The sequence below is a fragment of the Magnolia sinica genome, chromosome 12, assembly GCF_029962835.1.
Source record: "Magnolia sinica isolate HGM2019 chromosome 12, MsV1, whole genome shotgun sequence".
Classification (NCBI taxonomy): Eukaryota; Viridiplantae; Streptophyta; class Magnoliopsida; order Magnoliales; family Magnoliaceae; genus Magnolia; species Magnolia sinica.
The window spans coordinates 33,673,115-33,676,248 of NC_080584.1; the positions used below are offsets into that span (position 1 = coordinate 33,673,115).

General features: G+C 37.1%; 1 non-coding gene across 1 annotated transcript; it reads right to left on the reverse strand.

Moving 5' to 3' along the window:
• Positions 1 to 947: 947 nt before the first annotated feature.
• Positions 948 to 1,055, reverse strand: LOC131222143 (small nucleolar RNA R71). Its single transcript, XR_009159851.1, has one exon. It is a non-coding gene; the product is annotated as a small nucleolar RNA R71 (small nucleolar RNA).
• Between the last annotated feature and the right edge of the window lie 2,079 nt (positions 1,056 to 3,134).

The window sequence follows — 3,134 nt, forward strand, 5'->3', positions numbered from 1 at the left end:
TAGGTTTAGATCTTATTCTAGTTATATTTCTAGTTGTTTTCAGAATACATAAAAACTTAGTTCCTATGGATTCGACCCCAGTCTCACCAAGTTATTACTACATCACAACCCTGCACTTTGGGTTATAGACAAGTTTTTGGCACCATTACCAGGGACTATGGCTGCATTTTTCTGGGATTAATTAGTATTAGAATTAGGTTAATATTAGGGTTAATTTCTGCTGTGTTTGTAGGTTAGGATTTTTTCTAAAATTGTTTTTAGAAACTAACATTGTCTCATGTTTTGTAGGATCCTAACATAGTAACTCTAATCGGGTAACTTCTCCCCAATTCTCTCTTATCTTTTTAGATTTCTTATTTTTTAGGTTTATTTGTTTAAGTTATTCGAGGGCTATGATTTTTTCGTGCCCAAGTGGGTTCAGGATAACACTCTCCGTCTCTTGAGTGAAAGAGGATTAGTTGAAGGGTTGCCTATCCATCACTAGATTAAACACTACTTAAGATCCTCTAAGTTAATAGAAGTGGTGGCTGCACGTCAACCTCAACACCCAGTTGAGGTGGCCCAGGATAAGAATGAGGTGCATCACACACCCCCGCCTCATACTCTATGAGATTATTTACAACTGGCGGGGGTGAGTACACCTTCCTGCATGATATTCCCATTGAATGCAGGAACTGTGGATGTTAAATCGGGGGTGATTCAACTCCTTAAGTTTCATGGACTAGAATATAAAGTCCATACTTACATATGAAAGAGTTTGATGAGATAATATCTACATTACACTTTCCAAACATGTCTAAGGACACAGTGAGACTGAAATTGTTCCCTTTCTCTTTGAAAGAAAAGGCTAAGTCGTGGTTGCATTCCTTAAGACCATGGTCCATTGGCACATGAGCTAAGATGATAAGGGAGTTCCTTAAAAAGTTATTCCCATATCATAAAACGATTACCTTAAGGAAACCAATTATGAATTTTGTGCAAAAAGAATATGAGACCTTCTTCCAATGTTAGGAGTGATTTAAGGATCTCATAAATTCATGTCCACAACATGGCTACGAAACATGGCGGATAATGAGCTTTTTCTATGAAGGATTGACCTCATCCATGTGCCGATTTGTGGAGATGATGTGTAATGGGGAATTCATGAACAAGGAAGTCAATGATGCGTGGGATTATTTTGATAAACTCGCTGAAAACGCGCAATCATGGGATACCTCCTCAAGAACCACCAATTTTAAGCCTACTCAATCAAAAGAAATGGGAGGAATTTATGTTTTAAAAGAGTAAAATGGTATAAATGCAAGAGTGGTCAAACTCACAAGAAAAGTTAAGGCCATGAAACTTAAGAAGGCAGAAACCGAAAAGGCTGTGGAAGTTGTTTGTGGTATTTGTGCTTGTAACATATATACAACTAAAAATTGCCTAACAATTCCTACTTTTAAAGAGATATTGAATGAGCAATCAAATGCCATAAACAACTACCAAAGACTTTTCAGTGGACCCACCTCAAATACATATAACTCAAGTTGCAGGAACAATCCAAATTTCAGTTGGATGAACGGATAAACTGCTACTCCTCAAGGGATCCTTAACCAATTTCTAAATCAAAGGAAACATCAAGAGGATCCGGTCTTAAAACATATGCAAAACCACGAGCTTGTTAATTAGGATATGCTACAAGCCTTTTAAGACCTTACAAAGGCCATACAAGGGCTTGAGATAAAAAATTCGATTGGGGAGAAAGGGATCCTTTCGGCCCAGCCTCTCCCCAACCTAAAACCGCAATATGAAATAGGTGACTCAAGCTCTTCAAATCAGATAGAGCAGGCTAAGTCTATCACCACTCTTAGGAGTGGAAAGATTATTGACAAAACCATTCCAGCGAGGGCTAAAAAGCCTAAGGACCTGGAAGAAATTGAGAATGATAGACCTAGCAATGCCCCACATGAGGAAGAACCAGAAAAAGTGAGTAAGCCGATTGCGTCATTCCCCCAACAGTTGATTAAACCAAAACCTCTAGCTAGCTCACAGGATATTCTAGAGATGTTGAAATAAGTGAAAGTCAACATCCCTCTATTGGACGTTATGAAACAAATCCCCTCTTACGCCAAATTTCTAAAAGATTTATGTACAACCAAGAGACGGCAGAGTATTTAAAAGAAATTTTTTCTAACAAAAAAATGTGAGTGCCATCCTCAAGCATGATGTGCCACAAAAATATAAAGATCCTGACAGCCTAGCTATCACCTGTATAATTGGGAGTCACCAGATTGAACACGCACTTCTTGACTTAGGAGTGAGCGTTAATTTGATTCCTTTTTCGGTATATGAACAATTGAGTCTAGGTGAATTAAAACCCACCTAGACCACATTACAACTTACTGATCGCTTAGTCTATGTACCAAGAGGGATGATCGAAGATGTGTTGGTCCAAGTTGAAAATTATACTATCCAATAGATTTTATCATCCCGGATACTCAACCCATCTTAGATATAAGCACTCAGATCCCTGTCATCCTTAGTCACCCATTCCTTGCTACATCTAATACCATTATCAACTGTAGGAATGGAGTTATGAATTTGTCTTTCGAGAATATGATGTTGGAGCTTAATATCTTTTTTAACATGAGTAAACAATCAGAGGATGTTAATGATATCCATAACATTAACTTGATAAATTCTTTTATGGAAGATAGAGCACTGATGACTCTATTCTCTGACCCTTTAGAGACGTGCTTAGCCCACTCCGTCGATTTATATGATGACATGATTAGGAAGATGGATGCCTTGCTTGATGCTACACCGGCACTTGAAGTTAACCGGTGGAGGCCATAATTTGAGAAATTATCCCAAACAGATGTAGTGCCTTTATCGTCTAACCTAAAAGCACCGAAGCTTGACCAAAAATATACATTTTGAAAAAAAATGTAATTTTTGAATGGAAATTGATATTTATCTATGAAAAAAATATTGTTTTAATAAATTATTAGGCACATCCACTAATTGAACATTTAACCATTTTTGGACAATCAAATTAGTCCAGATTGAAGAGTAAATAACTTCATATGTTTAAATCAAATTTCACTCAAATTGTTGATCAATATTGTATTCCCAATACCTTTCTCACATGTAGC